Raw genomic sequence first — 19,644 nt, 5'->3', positions numbered from 1 at the left:
CAATGCAACCTTGGAAAGAATACAGTAGGATTATGTTCAACTCATATTATGTATACAGCCCAGCTCCAGTCATCTTTGTAATTTTCTCCATCATATTTACTGTATTAATTTTGGTCATGCATAGAATGAAAGCAAGGATTGCTAACCTGGAATCAGTGTTTAAGAACTGTTCTGTACAAGTGAGACAAAACTGAGTATATATATATATATATATATATATATATATATATATATATATATATATATATATGTATATATATATATATATATATATATATATATATATATATATATATATATATATATATATATATACACACACAGCAAGTTCTTCTCATATATATTGTATAACTAACTACAGTAGACTTGGCATTGTATTATTTTAATATTACTATTATAGATGTACAATTTTATAACCACAGTATCCCAATTATGTAACTTTACAATATTATGAATTTCATTTGATTATCTTACAAGTTGATTGTAAGAGTATGCATTAATATGTTATGTTATGTTATGTAGAAAGAAAGAGAGAGGTGAAAAGATTAGTAAGAGAGAGTAAGAAGAGAGTGGATGAGGAATTTGGAAGGAATTTGAGTGTAAAGTGGAGGGACTGTAAGAAAATGTTCTGGAAAGAGGTGAAAAGAGTAAGACAGGGTGGAAGTGAAGTTGGCAGGGGAGTGAAAGATAAAAATGGTAGATTACTAGTGGAGAACGGAGAAAAAGTGATCAGATGGAGAGAACACTTTAAGGAATTGTTGAACATAGAGGATGGAAGTAATGCGAGTATAAGTGGCTGGGGAATGGCTGCGAGAAGGAGGGAGGTGAGAAGACAGGAAGAAATCAGTAGGACAGAAGTTGTGGCAGCAATGAAGAAAGTTAAATCGGGGAAAGCCCCAGGAATTGATGGAGTGTGTGGTGAAATGCTGAAGCATGGGGGAGAGATAGTAGTAGAATGGATGTGGAAGATGTGCAGATTGGCCTGGGAGGAAGGTAGAGTCCCGGAGGATTGGATGTCAGGTATAATTATTCCCTTTGTACAAAGGAAAAGGGGAAAAAGAAGTGTGTGGTAATCATAGGGGGATTTGTCTTCTTAGTATAATAGGAAAAGTGTATGGTAGGATACTTATTGACAGAGTTAGAGAAAGAACAGAGAAATTAGTTGGAGAAGAACAGGGAGGCTTTAGGAAGGGAAGATGTTGTGTAGATCAGATAATCATTCTTAGATCTTTAGTGGAAAAGTTTCTAGAGAAGGGAAAGAAGTTGTATGCGGCTTTCATGGATTTGGAGAAAGCATATGACAAGGTGGATAGACAAGGATTGTGGAAAGTGTTAAGATTATATGGAGTAGATAGGAAGTTGTTGAATGCTGTGAAGAGTATGTACGATGGTGCAAAGGCTGCAGTGCGTGTGGATGGTGAACTAAGTGAATTTTTCTCTTTGAAATTTGGGTTGAAACAGGGATGTGTCATGTCTCCATGGTTGTTCGATCTGTACATGGATGGGGTAATAAAAGAGGTACAAAGTAGGGTAGTGGATGTTGGAGTGGCCCTGGTGAGAGAGGATAGTGTTTGGAAACTCCCTGTACTTTTGTTTGCAGATGATACTGTGTTGTTGGGTGATGACGAAGGGGAGCTGCAAGGCTTGGTGGATGAGTTTGGGAGAGTGTGTAAGAAACGGAATCTAAAGGTGAATGTAGGGAAGAGTAAAGTGATGGTCTTTGAGAGAGGTGAAGTCAGTGAATGTACAGCGAGGTTGGATGGTGAGGAATTGGAAAATATGAGTACATTTAAGTACTTGGGTAGGGTGATGAGTAAGGATGGAGGTTTGGAGGGTGAAGTGCTTGAAAGGGTACAGCAGGGAAGAAAGGTTGCTGGTTCTTTGAAAGCAGTGATAAGAAACAAGGAAGTGAGCATGGAAGTGAAAAAGTTACTACCTGACAGTACTGTGATACCAACTCTAACGTATGGAAGTGAAGCTTGGACGTTGTTGGAAGGACACAAGTCAAGAGAGAAAGCAGTGGAAATGAGTTATTTAAGAGGAGCCTGTGGAGTCACATGGAGAGACAGGCTGACGAATAAGGATATAAAAGAGCGTTGTGGTGTGGATGTGGATGTGATAGGAAGCGTTATGAGGAACACACTGAGGTGGTTTGGCCATGTGGAGAGGATGGAGGGTGAAAGACTGACGAAGAGAGTGTATGTGAGTGAGGTGGAGGGGGAAAGAGGGAGGGGGAGGCCGAGGATGAGATGGAGGGATGGGGTGGAGAGGTTTATGAGAGAGGAGGGTGTGAGTTGGGAGCAAGGCAGTGAAATGGCGGGGGACTGGGCGACTTGGAGGCGATTTGTTTGTGGCCACCCCAAACGGGATTGAGGCGTCTGGCAATAGATAGATAGACTATTTACTGTCGATGGTAAGCCAGTTTCGCGTGACCAAGCGATTTGTTGGCATCATATAACACAATACTGTATGTAACTATGTAGCTATAGGTAACAATATGTAAAACAGGCAGTTATGTCTGAGTTCTCCAGGAAGAGTTACAGAACACATCCTCTTACCTAGACGAACCAGGAATGTCAATCCATATAATGTATATTCACAACCTTTGTTGTCCCAGACCATCAAGAATTCTTAACCCCTCCGTGGCTGAAGGCCCGGAATTTTCCGTGCACGCCAATCCAACGCCGAGGCCATTTTTTGAAGTTTCGAAAATTGATTTTTTATTCTTGCCATATTGAAGAGAAAGTTCAGATGCACCTAACAGTGCAAATCCCAGCTTCCTAGACTCATTCTGTGGCTTGCAATGGAGCGCATAAATTGCAGAAATATAGGCAACTGATAACTGCCACCCAGGGGACTGCTGCAACGCAACTGGGCAAGTGTTGTTATTTTTTTTTACCTCCCAAAACAATGCGCACGGTGCTGAAATGTTGCGCTTGTATGAGATATGATGATATCGAATGATTTCGGTACATAATATGTTGGGAATGGCTGGAAAAAAAAAATTTATGAATACTTTTTCACCTTCTTAATATAAAATATGTTTATGGTAGTTTCGAGTTATTGTTTATGTCATCGTTGTGCCCATGTTTGGAAAAGGGAGAGAAAGGGTTGAATTTTCAGTCCTAAATGAGAAAATTGCACGTCCTCCGAGGCTAGGCTCTGCCACGGGAGAACAAGTGGAGGGTCAGATCCGATTAGCAATACAGAAGTTGAGTCGCAACTTGAGCTCCCACACCACGAGCATGGCTAAAAATAGAATCGTAATGCAGTTTCAGAACTAGGAATAAGTCTAATCATTACGAATACAGATACAAAACAGAAATAAATACATTTACAGACGGTGGAAAACGTATTTTTTCCGTAATAGCCTATTGATCTTTCTCTATCATTTTACGTTCATCTTTATCATTTTACCTTGTTTTTTTGGCAATATATATTGCTGTCCCATAAACAGGGTGGTTGTGTGTGTTTTCCAAGGGAGGAAGAAGATTGTATTTTCTGTCTAGGTCGAGATAATGGGAGTAACTATGTGTTTTTAGGCATGGCCACGAGCGAAAAAAATCGTGCATCTACTTTCGCGACAGCAGGTGGTGAGCTGACAGATGATATGTGAGAGGGTGAAGTTAAGGTCACTCATGTCCCAGATTTTCGTTCACTTCCCGAAAGTTTTCACAGTTTTCTACAAGCTGCACTGCATCTAATGATCCAACCATTACAGCAAACCTGAGCAAATAGGTAAAGATATCAAGACAAAATAATGTATTTTTCACTTATCATATCTTTTTTGTTTGTGCCTGTATTACTTCATAATCGTAAACAGGTGGTTGTGTGTGTTTTGCAAGAGAGGACAAAGATGATATGTTCTGCTTGGGTCAAGATAATGGGTGTAATAGTGCTTGTTTAGGCATAGCCAGGAGTGAAAAAATTAAAAAAACATGCACTACAGCAGCAGGCTCTGAACTGTTTGATGGGATGTATGGGAGTCTAGTGTAGGTCAGTCTGAAGACGTTCAGAACGTTCTTTCACTTCCCCAAAAATTTTGCAGTTTTTTTATAAGCCGCGCTCAAATGACGCCTGCAGCCATTTATCTGCTAAACGTCATTTGACGCCGGTGGTCACGGAGGGGTTAACCATACGATGTACAGTATATCAAACTTCCTCATAGTCCAGATGAACAAGAATTTCATGACGTTTTCAAACACGTGGAGTAACCAGCCCTAGCCATTTAGTCCACATGATAGGAAGTTTGCAAGACATACACATCCTCCCCATGCTGTATATAATGTCGGAGAGATTCCCTTCAGATGAGAAAGGAGAGAGAAAAGTTAGGGAGAAGATCCGACGTTAGGGTCACGCTCTGCTAAACTATAACTCACTTTTTATAACTGTGTTCAATAAACTTAGTAACCCAAGAGTGCTGTAACTCACCTCTTTGACACTATGTCTCATTACTTTCTTCTGGCTGAGGGTAACGATCCATAATCGATTGCCCTATCTCTCTACAAGTACTTCTATCTATCTATCTATCTATAGCCCGACGCCCTAATCCCGCAAAGGGTGGCCGCAGACAAAACGCCTCCAAGTCACTCTGTCACCCACCATTTGACTCCCCTCCCCCCAACTCACCCCCCCCTCCCTCATATACCTCTCAACTCCATCCCTCCACCTCATCCTCGGTCTACCCCTCCCTCTCCCTCCCTCCACCTCACCTACATACACCCTCTTAGTCAGTCTTTCATTCTCCATTCTCTCCACATGTCCAAACCACCTCAGTGTATTTCTCCTAATCTTTTCAACCACATCCACATCTACCCCACAACGTTCCTTCACTTCTTCATTCGTCAACCTGTCCCTCCACGTCACTCCACATGCTCCTCTCAAGTAATTCATTTCCACTGCTCTCACTCTTGACTTGTTCCCCTCTTGCAATGTCCACGCCTCGCTTCCATACGTCAGGGTAGGGATCACAATACCATCATGCAGTGACTTCGTAACTTCCATACTCACCTCCCTATTTCTCATCACTGCTTTCAGTGTACCGACAACCTTTCTTCCCTGCTGTACCCTTTCACGTACTTCATCCCCCAAAGTTCCATCCTTACTCATGACACTACCCAAGTACTTGAATGCACTCACATTCTCCATATCCTCACCATCCAACCTCACTGCACACTCTGTGACTTCATTCCTCTCAAACACCATAACTTTACTTTTGTTTACATTAACTTTCAGCTTCCTCCTCCTACACACTGTCCCAAATTCATTCACTAAACCTTGCAACTCCCATTCATCTTCACTCAACAATACTGTATCATCAGCAAACAGCAACACCGGAAGCTTCCAAATCTCACCCTCATTCATTAGGGCCACCCCCACATCCACTGCCTTACCTTGTACTTCCTTTACAACCCCATCCATATATATATTAAACAGCCATGGAGACATTACACACCCCTGTTTCAGTCCCACATTGAGATCAAAGAACTCACTCAGCTCACCATCCACTCGCACCGTAGCCCTAGCTCCCTCGTACATACTCTTCACAGCACTCAACAATTTCCCCTCCACTCCATATATTCTTAATACCTTCCACATACCTTGCCTATCTATTCTGTCATAAGCTTTCTCCAAGTCCATGAAGGCAGCATACACTTTCCTTCCCTTCTCTAGATACTTCTCCACTAAACATCTTAGAACAAATATCTGATCTACACACCCTTTTCCCTTCCTAAAGCCCCCTTGTTCTTCTCCGACTAGCTCCTCTGTCATATGCCTAACCCTATCAATGAGTATTCTACCATATATTTTACCAGTCACACTAAGAAGGCAAATACCCCTATGGTTACCACATACTTCTCTCTCCCCTTTTCCTTTGTACAGAGGAACAATTATACCTGATTTCCAGTCCTCTGGAACCCTTCCCTCTTCCCAAGCCAATCTACACAACTTCCATATCCACTCCACAACAATCTCACCCCCATACCTAAGCATTTCACCACACACTCCATCAATTCCTGGGGTCTTTCCCAGCTTTATCTTCTTCATCGCTTCCACTACTTCCGACCTACTGATCTCTTCCTCCCTCCTCTCATCACTTCTTCTCCCAGCCATTCCCCAACCACTTATACTCACACTGCTCTCACTCTCTACATTCAACAAATCCTCAAAGTGCTCCTTCCATCTCCTCAATTTCTCTCTCTTCTCCACCAACAATCTATTATTCCTATCTTTCACTCCCCTACTATTTCCCCTTTCACACTGCCTTACTTTCTTTACCTCCTTCCAAAACAATTTCTTACTCTCCCTCCATTTCACACTCAGATTCCTCCCAAACTCTTCATCCACTTTCTTCTTACTCTCCTTCACCAGTCTCTTAACCTCCCTTCTCCTGCTCACATATACCTCTCTCTTTCTCTCTCTCATCTTCTCCCCTACCTCTACTCGCCAACCATTCACCATATGCCTTCTTCTTTTGTTCCACAGCTCGTTTCACCTCATCATTCCACCATGCTGTCCCTTGCACACCCTTGCATCTCCTCCTCACTCCACAAACCGCCTCACACGCTGCGCTTATCTCTTCCGTGAATATCTTACATACGTCTTCCACCCCTTCCATCTGCTCTAGCTCATACCTTCCCAATCTTTCTTCCACTATGCTCTTATACTCTGTCCTTTTCTCACTATCTTGCAATTTCTCCACTCTTCTCACAGGAGCTGCTTCCTCCTGTCTTCCCCTTCGCCTCCTCAACCACTTTCTTTGCAGCTCTACTTTGGCCATCACTAAGTGATGGTCCGAGACTCCATTCCCCCACCCTCTCCACACCCTTGCATCCAACACTTGTCTTCTCATTCGCTCATCCACACACACGTAGTCTATCATTGCCTTTCGTTCAACAAGTTCACCATCCATCCTCCTCATTACTCTCCATGTATACCGGTGGATCATCTTATGACGAAAGTAGGTGTTGGCTATTGCCAACCCCTTACCAGCACAGATGTCCACCAAAGCACTACCATTCCCATCTACTTCAGCTGGCACACCCCACTGACCAACCACTCCATCCACTCGTACATTCCCAACTTTGCCATTCATATCTCCAATCAACAGCACTCTCTCGCTCCTCTCAAACTTGTTCATACATGCTTCTACTTTCGCCCAAAACTCATCTTTCACTCTTGCCACTCGATCCTCTGTTGGAGCATACACACATACAATCGCCCATGCTTGTATACCTACTTTCATCCTCACCCATACAATCCTTGCACCCACTGTTCCATACTCTCTTATATTCTCCTTCCACTTCTTGCTTATCATCAGACATACTCCCTCTCTTGCCCTCTCATTCTCACTGACTCCCGCACATATACCTACACCGTATTCCCATTCTCTCATCCTTTCACCTTTCCATTTAGTTTCAGTCAATCCACATATATCCACTTTTGCATCCTCAAGCACCTGAACAATCTCTCTCTCTTTCACTTCATCATTCACTCCTCTCACATTCCACGTTCCTAGCCTCAGAATGTCCTTTGTCCGTTCCTTAGTCGTCAACGTATGGTCCGTCCGGGTCCGAGGCGCTTTATTTGCTTTTTTAGTTAGTTCTTTTTACGGGGTGGGGCACTAACCCACCACCAACCCTTTTAGTCGCCTCGTACGACAAGCAGGGATACTGGGGGAGTATTCTTGAAACCCCCCTACCCCCAGTCTGTATAGATTATCAGATTTTTTCCCCTTTGCTTGTTGATATCATAAGTAGTTGAACCAATACCCTGTGTGTAGCACAGTTTCCACACAATAGCACCACGGATCATTATTTTTTTAACCAGTTCCTCCTTTTCCTACTTTACTATTATTGTTTTCAGCACAATAAAATGTGTTGCTGTATTAAAGCCCCCAAGCAGCTATTAATACTGAATTATGACCAGACAGGCGAGTGAAATTATACGTGTAGATACAGGTGGACAGTCCGGTAGATCACTGGGTAGCAACGTATCAGTTACTATGGTAAGGTGTGCCCCATGGGGACTGACTTCCACACACAAACAACCCCGAAGTAAAATAACACTATTAACTCCACACCTACTTATATAGTGTCTGAGATTCGAGTGATGAAAATAATATCTTGATTCGAGTGCAATGGTATTTAGGAACTAACTGAAGTGATACAATGTTTAAAGGGAACTGGAAGTATCAGAAGTTTGATAAAAAAAATTTATTCACAAGCCAAAAAAAAAAAAAAAAGTTAGAAATGGTTTCTTATGAGAATCTTGTGTTCACAGGCAAAACTCATTGATAAAAACACTGGCTCACAGAGTTCATTAGGGAATAATATGGAAGAAAAAGATTGTCCAGTTCACGATCAAGAGTACAAGAATCGATGTAAACTTTGGAGATCCAGTGAATGCAGTATTTTTGGACGTTAGGCTATTATTCATGTTTTAGGCAAAAAATTGAATACAAACTTGTAGGCCCATAACCAATAAACACTGACTCCCATTTACTGCTTTATTTGGTCATTGAGTGGTTTTATCATTGCGGTAGGTTGGTGGACCAGTTAACCACGATCGAGGATTGATTGTATTGAAATAGACTGGTGTTTATGCAGGACACCATCACTGACATTTCTACACTTCTTAGAAGCCACAGCTAGGGTTAAACATAGGTAGAATGAGTTAAGAATCAGACAAAATAAAGGCATCATCACCTAGATATGCAGTGTAACCAATTAATTGATCACACACTATTATCTGTGACCGTCCAGTAAACTAGTCGGGCTGATGCAGCACTTTCAAATGCCTTTTCAAATTTTTGTCCGGAATAAAAGAGTTCGGATTGAGCCGGTGAAGGTTTATATCCAAGGGATGGTTGGGGTTGATTGCTTATGTAATGCCACTCAGGGATGAGTGAGGCTGGTCACTCTCATCTTAACCCACGGCGTCCCGGGGACGTACTTCCACGTCCTCACGTTTTGTCACAGCTAATCCCGGGGACGTACTTCAACGTCCTGCAATTGCAAGGTTCATAATTTCCACAATTTTCAATTTTTGCGAGTCATTTTTGGTACGTACACACGTGACACCTTCCTCAACAAGATGCCAGGCAGAGACAATGCCTTACCCAGCATGACCTCCTCCCCCCCCCCTGCATGCCATTGTCTCAGCAATTCACCTGTTATCAGTGACCTGGCCAGTATAGCCATGTCATGCCACGGTACGAAATTCAGGGCCAGAGTGATTCCCCAATCAATGACAATGTGGAGGACAAACTTTACATAGCATTAGAGGAAGAAACAGTTAGAAATGATGATCAGGTAATGTGGCAAAAAAAAGGTCAGGTATTAGTGAGTGAAACAATGCTTATAATGCCAATATTACTGCTTGAAATCCAATATACTCTTGTACTACATATAAATTCGTAACAATAAATAAATAAATACCGTTTATGAGTGGTGTGAAATAGTTATCCTCCCATAGAACTCGTTTTCTTTGGTGCCAGCCTGATAGAACACCCAGTAGCGTAAGGAGGCTCTCCTACCTGTAATGAGTATTTTAAACCTCAGGTGAGCGATTTCTCTATGAATTTTCGATGTTTCTCACCAAAAGCGAAAGTTTTAGCAAAAAAAAAAAGGGTCGAAAAATGGTCGGGATTGGGGGGTACCAGTGGTCAAAAAATGGTCGAGACGGGGCAGGTTAAATGTCGGGACCAACTGCCTAGCCCCGGGCTCCTACGCTCCTCATGGGGCAATGTAGGATTGGATGATGGATGGATGGATAAAAGAGTTGCTGGACCATCCGATGTTGGAAAATTAGTTTTGTGCCTATATATATATATATATATATATATATATATATATATATATATATATATATATATATATATATAATGCAAGAAAGAAGGAACCAGACGCCAGGAGTGTGCAAACTGCTTTTTCCAAGAAAAACAAAAACAATACTAAAGAGAGCCAAATTCAAGATCCGCTCATTTTCGAGATGCCTGGACACACTGAGTTTGAAAGACTGGAGATCATAGGAAGTAGGAAATACAGAGGGGGACAGTTCCAGAATTGACCTGTTTCATAAATGAAGGACTGGGAGTAACGGTTAACTCTTGCATTAGAGAGTTGGACAGAAAAGGGATGAGAGTTTGATGCTTGACGGGTGCTCCGTACCCATCGTAGACTTGGAGGAATGCAACCAGACAGTTCAGAAGAGCAGTAACCATTGAGGTAGTGATAGAAATGAGATAAAGATGCAACAGTGCGGCGAAGAGACAGAGGTTGAAGGAAGCCTGTAAGAGAAGGAGAGATAATGAGATGAAAAGCCTTTGACTCCACCCTGTTAAGAAGGCCTGTATATAGGGAGCCTCCCCACACATGAGAGTTGTGCTCTACACAGGGGTGAATAAAACCCGCGTATGAGGACAACAACACTGTGCAGGGGTAAAGAAGGTGTGGAGTTGGCTGATCACACCTAATCTCTTGGAAGCAGATTTTACAAGAGATGCAATGTGATCTTCTCAAGGTAAGTCCGAGTGACAGAAACAATTGCATATTCAAGGATGATGCAGGATTGAGCTGGGTATTATTAAACATTAGTGGGTACTCCGTGGAAGATGATGTTGGGTTGATACATAAAAAAACTGTGTTTTTGATACTTTAAAAACAAGATTATTTCTATCCCCGTCAGAGATACGAGCCAAGTCAGACATTAGGTGTGCCACACCTTCATCCCTTGTTTGTTGAAGTAACTCCTGAGATGGACGTGAAGGTGGAAAGGTGAAAGGTGGAATCATCAGTGTATGAGTGGATAGGCTTAAATGTACAGCTTAGAAGGTCATTGATGAACAAAAGGAAAAGAACTGGTGATAGGACAGAGCCCTGAGGAACACCACTGTTGACAGATCAAGGAGAAGAACGATGGCCGTCTACAACACAGGCTATAGAACGACCGGAAAGGAAGCTATAGGTAAAGGCACAGATTGAAGGATAGAAAACGTAAGAGGGCAGTTTGGAAATTAAAGGTTTATGCCAGACTCGATCGAAAGCCTTTGAGATGTCAAATGCAATGGCAAAGATTTCGCCAAATTCCGAGAGGAGGATGATCAGGAGCCTGGAAGGTAGGTGAGAAGATCACCAGTAGAGCGTCCCTGACGGAACCCATACTAACGATCAGAAAGAAGGTTGTGATAGAAAAGATGTTTTTAAATTTTTCTGTTAAGAATTGACTCAAAAACCTTTGAGACACAGGATGTTAAAGGAATTGGACAATAGTTAGATGGTTGGGAATGGTCACCCTTCTTTGAGACTGGCTGAATGAGGGCAAACTTCCAACAAGAAGGAACGGTGCAAATTCAAAGACAATGACGACAGAGTTTACCCAGGCAGGGTGTAAGCACAGAAGCACGGTTCTTGAGGAGGAGGGACTCAATCAGGCCCATATGCCTTGTTAGTATTAATGCCAGTGATGGCAGAAAATATATCAGCTGAAGAAATTTTAATGTCAGTCCTAAGGAAGTCAGAGGGGGGAAGTGATGGAGGAACAGCACCGGAATCGTCCAAGGTGGAATTGGAGGAGAAAGTCTGAGCAAAGAAATCTGCTTTATTAGTAGAAGAAATAGCTACAGAGCCATCAGAGTAGAAAGGAAGAGGGAAGGATAATGAGGTAAAGTTGTTAGAAAGGTTTTTGGCAAGGTGCCAGAATCAGTGGGAAGAATTCGAGTTTGGGAGTTGAGAGCATTTAGTATGGATGAAATTATTTTTAACAGAGCGAAGAACAGACTTAGCATGATTCTGGGCAGAAACATATAAAAGATGTGATTCAGGGGTGGGTTAGCTCCAGTACCTTTTATAGGCCCTCTCCTTGTTGTGGACAGCACTAGAACAAGCGTGATTAAACCAAGACTTTCGTGCATTAGTCAAAGGATATGAGAGAGGAATGTATGCTTCCATGCCCGAGAGAATAACCTCAGTAACACTCAAGGCACACCCAGATGGCTCCCGGCCATGGAAAAAATAATCATTCCAGGGAAATCAAAGAAGTACTGTCTGAGGGCCTCCCAATTCACAGCTCCAAAGTGCCACAGACGACGTTTCTTTGGAGGGTCCACAGGCCGTACCGGAGCAATAGGACAGGTTAAGGTGATAAAGTTGTGATCGGAGGAGCCCAACAGAGAGAAAAGATTAACAGTGTAAGCAGAAGGATTAGTTGTAAGGAAGAGGTCAAGTACGTTGAAGCTCTCTGCAAGGTGGTCAGGGATACGGGTAGGGTGCTGTACAAGCTGCTCTAGGTCATTAAGGATAGAAAAGGTGTAGGCTTGTTCTCCAGGTGGATCAGTGCAAGGAGAGGAAAGCCAAAGGTGGTGGTGAACATTGAAATCTCCAAGAATGGAGATTTCAGAGAAAGGAGAAATGGACTGAATGTGTTCCATCGTAGAAGTAAGATAGTCAAAGAATTTTTGATAGTAGAATTAGGAGATAAGTAAACAGCACAAATATATTTAGTCAGACAATGACAGGAAAGCCGAAGCCAGAGTGTAGAGAATTCAGAAGAATCGAGTTCAGGAACACGAGAGCAAGATAAGTTGTTGCGTATATGCACACAACAGCCACCTTTGGCTTTGAAATGAGTATAGAGAAAGTAGGAGGATACAGAAAAGGGTCTGCTGTCAGTTGCCTCAGACAGTTGAGTCTCAGTTAGAAAATGAAGGTGAGGTTTATAGAAGGAGAGGTGGTACTCAACAGAGCGAAAGTTAGAGGAAAGGCCACGAATGTTGCAGAAATGAAGAAGAAGAGAGTCAGACAGTGGGGCCAGGCATCTTGAGTCGTCACCGGGAGAGGGGCAGAAGGTGGGGGCATTTATGGTCCTCCCCCCCCAGGGGACTCCGAGGCTACGTCATTCAACGCCATTTTTAAGAATTTTCAAAAGGAAGTGTGGTGTGTACTGTGCATGTAGTTTGGTGTTGATAGTTAGAGAAACTTGTATTGAAGACCATGCTGACCTACTCTCTGTGTTACTGAGACACTGAAAAAGTTTAGCAAAGGGGGATGGTCGGGACCTTGTCCCGAGGGCTGATGAAACGGGAGCTCCAGCTCTCTCCCGAGGGCTGATGAAACGGGAGCTCCAGCTCTCCCTGTCATCAGCTTTCCATCCACCTTGGGAGTAATGCCCTGATGATGATAATAATGTATATATATAAATATATATATATATATATATATATATATATATATATATATATATATATATATATATATATATATATATATCATCTCTTTCATCTCATAAGCCATTTGAGTGTCCACTGCAGGACCGGCCTGTCCCGACAGAAGTGCGGACGATACAGCCAATGTATCTCTACCAAGTGGCTTAAGCTGTCTGGTAGAGATTGTATGTAGGGTGAGAAGTGCTTGTAAGTATAATTGTAGTGTTGGAATGGCTTTGGATGTGTGTGCAATCGGCCCGTGCAAGCCGACTGGGTGCAAGCATACTTTATAGTATGCTACACTGGTTCAACCACAGCACCCCTTGTGTACCTGGCGAGAAGAATGCTCCCAAAGTTTATTATTCTGGTGGGGCGCGAACCCTCGTACTTCAGTGTATGAAAACGCACACTTTACCACAGAGGCTCCATATATATATATATATATATATATATATATATATATATATATATATATATATATATATATATATATATATATATTAATTTCTAACCAAACAATCCCTATATGCATTCCACAGGCTGGATCCATATCATTCCAATTCACTGATTCTAACTCCTCCCCTACTTTGATGCTGTATTCATCTGCCATTTCTTTGATCCTCAGCTTCTTGACTTTCGGTCTGTCTCCCTGACTGCTCCTCTCTCTCCTGGTCCACCTCACTCCTGTCAGCTTGATCTTGCATACCACAATCATGTGATCTGACAGACCTCCACATCGTACTCTCCTGGACGTCGTATCAGCAACCATTCCCAGCGTCGATCTCTGTACAAGCATGTAATAATCAGTGTCTTTTCAACACGATCCCCGTTTCCTCTATATCAGCGTTTCTTAACCTTTTCCGACCTCAGCACCCCCCTTGTAATAAGGTCTCAGTCCAGCACCCCTCTATATCTGGTTACTGGGACTGCAGTTGCTACACTACTGCAGGGTTAACGTAACGTGAAGTACTGCCTGACAGTTTACTTTGTGCTGTCTCAAAAAAAAAAAAAAAAAAATAGGATGCCAATACTAAGCAAATCCAGTAACAAAAAGTATAATGCAGCATTTTCCAGCACCCCCTAAAATTTATTTAAGCACCCCCTGGGGATGCTAGCACCCCTGGTTAAGAAACGCTGCTCTATATCATGTATATTTATGTGCGGCTTTGTGTTTGAAATACGAGTACAAATGCACAAACTCCTTTCCTGACACATATCCTTCAGATGTTTCTCATTATCATATTCCCCTGGTACTCCATTTCCTGTACCAAGGAAACCACTTACTATGCTGGGTGGTGAACATATAACCGAGGTTTCTGGCAGGGTTAAGTGTCCCCCAGATTCCTCTATCTCAAATCAGTTGTTTCGGAGAGCCTCGGAGGGCCCAGTACTTGCCCCAGGCCCCAACCAAATGGGCAGGTTAGCATGGCCATGTAGAATGTGAGAGGTGTGAATGAGGAGAGCAAGTGGGTGAAATTGGTGAATGTGTTCAAGTGTGTGAGATATACCGTAATGGCAAGTGTGAAACAAAGATGAATGGGTGGGAAGTGGAGGAGTGGGAGGGTGTGAAATGTATAAGACGGGCAGGAATGGGCGAGTAAGATGCAAGGAAGCAGTTGCTGTGTTGATGAATGAGGTGTGGCGAAGTGGAATGAGAGATTACAAATGTGTCAGCTCGAGGTGTATGTATGTATGTAAGTTCAAGTCTGAGAAGGTGAAAGTGGCGATTATTGTAGTGCATGCACTGTGCGAGGGCAGGAGTGAGAGAGAGAAAGACAGGCTTTGGGATGAGCTAGGTGAAGCAGTGGGAGAAATGCCCAGGAGCTGTAAAGTGATCTTAATGGGCGATGTGAATGGATGAGTATGCACTGGTCCTGAGGATAACATAATGGGTTGTAATGGAATACCAGGAGAAAATGATAATGGGAAGCGACTTAAGGATACAGGTATGTGTCAGAAAGGGAGATTGTGCATTTGTAACTCGTATTTCAAACACAAAGACGCACATGAATATATATGGTGCGGAGGGCACGGGGATCATGTCGAAAGAAGCCTGATTGATTTCGCGCTCGTACAGAGATCGATGCTGGGAATGGTTGCTGACACGAGGGTCGTGAGAGGAAGGTGTGGAGGTCTGTCAAATCATATGACTGTGATATGCAAGATCAAGGTGAGAGGAGTGAGGTGGACCAGGCGAGGGAGGAGCAGTCAGGGAGAAAGACTGAAAGTCGAGAAGCTGAGGATCAAAAAAATGGCATATAAATACAGGATCAAAGTAGGGGAGGAGTTAGAATCAGTGAACTGAAATGGATCTGGACAGCCTGTGGTATGCATATAGAGATTGCTTAGTTATAAATGCTACAGCAATGTGTGGTGTGGCAAAAGTAACAACAAAGAAGAAAGGTGCGGCATGGTGGAATGAAGAGGTTAAGAGGGCAATGAAGGAAAAGAAGAAGAAGTGGCTAGAGTTGTTACTGGACAGGAGATCTATTGAAATAAGAGCTGAATATATTGACAGCAAGAAGCACGCAAAGAGACTAGTGAGAAGGAAAAAGAAGGAGGTAAATGATGATGTACGACGAAAAATGAATGCAAACTACTCAGAAAATAGGAAGTTATTCTGGGAAGAAGGGCGAAAATGTAGAAGTGAAAGCGAAAAGAAATGTTAAAGTGTGAAGGATGTAGGAGGTAAATTATTAACCCATGGGGATGAAGTAAGGACCAAATGGAAAAAAATATTTTGAAAGCCTTATGAATGGGAATAGAGACGGCGGAGCCACTGTGAACATGATAAACATGACTGGTTTTGGGGGGGTGCAGAGAAGGAATGCAGTGCCAGGAAACGTGACCCTCGCACAGGTGAAAAGCGTTGTGAAGCGGCTGAAAAATGGGAAAGCAACTTCGGTTGATGAGGTGTATGCAGAGATGACTAAGTGTAGTGGAGACACTGGAGAGAGCGAAATGAAAGTGCCTGTTGGAGATACGTAAGAAGGCATGGAGGAGTGAAACTGTGCTAGCAGAGTGGAAAAAGGCTGTCATTGTACACCTGTACAAAAATAAAGGTGAGCGAAGTGAGTACAAGCATTATCGTGGCATAAGTTTATTGAGTGTGGTAGGGAAGGAATATGGAAGAATTATTATAGAGAAAATAAGAGTGATATCAAAAGTCCTAGTGAGTGATGAACAGGGTGGCTTTAGGAGTGCCAGAGGATGTGTGGATCAAATATTTGTAGAAACAGATAGTGGAGAAGGCTTGTGAGAAGGACTAGAAGGTGTTTATGGCATTCATGGATCTGGAAGAAACATACAACAAAATAGACAGAGAAGGATTGTGGAAGGTTTTGTGCATGTATGGTGTAGATGGTAAGGTGCTATGTGCCGTCATTACTTTTTATGATGGTAGCGACGCATGTGTAAGGGTTAATGGACACGTAAGTAAATGGTTCACAATCGGTGTGGGCGTGTGACAAGGTTGTATGATGTCCATGGTTAAATATATATATATATATATATATATATATATATATATATATATATATATATATATATATATATATATATATATATGGATAGGATGATGAGAGAAGTAAATACACGAATAGTGGAGAGAGGGATGGCGTTGGTAATGAATGGTGATGGATGGAATATCTCAAATTTGTTGTATGCTGATGATGCAGTACTACATGCAAATACAGGACAAGAACTTGGTACACTAGTGCTGAGTTTTGCTGATGTCTGTGAGCGTCGTACCTTGAGAGTAAATGTAGAAAAGAGGAAAGTGATGGTTATTGAGAGAGAAGGTGACTCCCACTGCATTGTTAAAGTGAATGGAGAGAGACTGGAATTAGAGGCTTCACCAAACCCTGTTTCAGAGGTTTGCCACCAGGTGGTCTGGTGTCACCAAGCCTCAGTTAAATATTTTTGTGGGGTTTTAACCCTTCATGTCCCGACCGATTTTGCACCTCTAATACCCCCCAATCCCAAGCTATTTTGGATTTTATTATTTTTTTTTTTTTGGTTGAAACCTCCGCTTTTGGTGAGAAACATCGAAAATTCATAGAGACATCGCTCACATGAGGTTTAAAATACTCAATACAGGTAGCAGTACCTCCTTATCTTACTGGGATTTCTATCAGGCTGGCTCCAAAGAAAACGAGTTCTATGGGAGGGTAGCTATTCCACACCACTCATAAACGGTTTTTATTTATTTATTTGGTATGAATTTATATGTAGTACGAGAGTATATTGGTTTTCAAACAGTAATATAGGCATTATAAGCATTGTTTCACTCACTAACTCATCAACATACCTGACCTTTTTTGGTGACATTAGCTGATCATCATTTCTGACTGTTTCTTCCTCTGATGCTATGTAAACTTTGTCCTCCACATTGTCAACGATTGGGGAATCACTCTGGCCCTGAATGTCTTTATTGGCCAGGTCACTGGTAACAGGTGAATTGCTGAGACAATGGCATGGGGGGGAGGAGGTTGTGCGGTGTAAGGCATTGTCTCTGTCTGGTATCTTGTAGAGGAATAGAGGAAGGTGTCCCGTGTATACATACCAAAAATCACACGCTAAAATTGAAAATTGTGCAAATTATGAACCTTGTAATTGTCCGACGTACCAGTACACTGTCGGGACTGGCAGTTACATAATATTGCAACGTATCCATACATCGACGGGACGCCTCAGGTTAAAGACCTGTGAAATTGTACCTAATACTAAGTTTATAATAATACTGCTCTTTATAAGAATCTTTTTTCCTATTCGATCCAGCGCATATGTATATACCTATAAAGAAAAAATAACCAGGCTCTCAGAGAATCTTAGCTTGGGGACTAAAATAATGTGCTGTCTATTTACATATATTTGAATAAATCGTGTGCAGTTAGTAAAAGGAGATTACCTTCAGGACTTCTGATGTGTGTATTTTAGCATGCTTTAACCCTTTAACCGCGGGTGTCATTCCAGAATGACAGTGACAAAACTGGACCAAACCGCGGGTGTCATTCTGGAATGATCGTGAATATTTTGAACACCGCGCGTTTTCCCGGCGCGCAAATAGTCTCACGCAAGAGTAGCTGTCGAGTTCTTTCACGCCAGCCATCCCACACCTCCCTCCTCCAACCCCGAGGGGGCCCCCCCCACCCCTGCCCTGACCCGCGTCAGTCAGTATCTGTCCAGCTCTGTGCGTGATAATGGCGCTCCGTCCCAACTCATCGTCGCTCGCTTCCTCCTCTACAATGATTAGTGCTAGTGTTCCCTCTACCTCTACACCGGTAAAGGAACTGCCGACGGCGAGGCAGAAGGGGTTGAGCACTCCTGAAATTAGAACTGAGCTGGACAAAACTGTAAGTACTACTCTTGATTGTGGCAGTGAAAGTGACACACTCACAGCAAGCAGTGATGATTTGGCTGTGATTGGTGGTGAACCATTTTCCATTGATAGTGACAGTGATGAAAGTGATCGTGTTGTTTCCCCCCCACCACCCCCAACTTACTCTGGGAAAGGAAAGGCTCCTATGGGCAAATCTGGTATTGCACGTGGGAAGGGAGTGAAGCGCAGGCTCACGTCTCCCACACCAGGTCCTAGTACGCATTTCCCATCAATTTCCCGTTCCCCTAGCCCTATTGCCCTCACATCATCATCATCATCATCTGTCGTGCCCTCTCCTCAGTCTACATCATCTGAGGAGTACGAATTACCAAAGCCTGCAAAGCGAGGGAAGGCAGGCCGTGCAGGCCGTGCAGGCAGGCCTAGAACAAAGGGGATGCGTGGCAGTTGGAGGGCAAAGCTGGGCGATAAGCGAGGCGATAAGCGAGGTGATAAGCGGGGTAGAAAGGGTCAAGTTTCACCACGCACCAGGTCAGAAACCCCCCCGCCTGCCCCCCCGCTCAGCTCCCTCACCCGCGCCACCCCCCCACTCACCGCCCCCGCACTCACCCCCCTCCCCGTTGCCTCCTGCCTCACCCACCTCCCGCTTGCCTCCTGCCTCACCCATTGCCTCCACCTCAGCTCCTTCTCACGGGGAAACGAGTGGAATGCAACCTGCCCCTGCCACTGAACCACGCACAGGGCAAGTGGATGCATTTGTTTGGTCTGACGGTGCAGATTTTCAGCCACACAATCCACCGTTTGATATGACAAATGCTGGAATACAGCCTGCCTTCCCATGCAACGCAGGAGATGACTTTGCTGACTACTTCCTGGCCTTCATGGATGATGAAATCATGCAGCATGTCAGCGATGAGACCAATAGGTATGCAGCTCAGTGTGCAGCAGAAGGGCTGGGACCTATTGGCTCACCAAAGCAAGTGTCGTGGTTGCCTGTCGGGATCAGAGAGCTGTATGTGTTCTTTGCACTAATGTTTTTTAAGCCCCATATAAAGAGACATGAGTTGGAGGAGTACTGGCTCGTGGATGACATAACTACTAT

Source organism: Coenobita brevimanus, chromosome 46, assembly GCF_032717465.1.
Source record: "Coenobita brevimanus isolate Jiangsu-jjx chromosome 46, ASM3271746v2, whole genome shotgun sequence".
Taxonomy (NCBI): domain Eukaryota; kingdom Metazoa; phylum Arthropoda; class Malacostraca; order Decapoda; family Coenobitidae; genus Coenobita; species Coenobita brevimanus.
This window is presented reverse-complemented; position numbering follows the sequence as displayed.